The sequence below is a fragment of the Oryctolagus cuniculus genome, chromosome 20, assembly GCF_964237555.1.
Source record: "Oryctolagus cuniculus chromosome 20, mOryCun1.1, whole genome shotgun sequence".
Classification (NCBI taxonomy): Eukaryota; Metazoa; Chordata; class Mammalia; order Lagomorpha; family Leporidae; genus Oryctolagus; species Oryctolagus cuniculus.
Window position 1 is genome coordinate 6,072,005 of NC_091451.1, and position 307 is coordinate 6,072,311.

Here is a 307-nt window from a genome sequence, read left to right on the forward strand (position 1 = left end):
CTCCTGGCTATGGTCCGACCCAGCCGTGGCCATTGCTGCCATTTGGGAAGTGAATTAGAGAGTGAAAGATCTCTCTCCCTTTCTCTCTGCATTTCAAATAAATAAGTCTTTATAATTTTTTGAAAATTTGTTCCAAGAATCTCACAGATTTCCATGTACGCTGGACTGGTCACTAAGCATTACTAACGCTGGATGAAAATCCCGTTTTAGGACAAAGCGCACAGGTCTGTCACTTTAAGAGATCCCTTTTCATTCCTCGGGCCTCTATGATGCGCTTGCCTGGCAACGGCCACTTGGGTCTGCGACC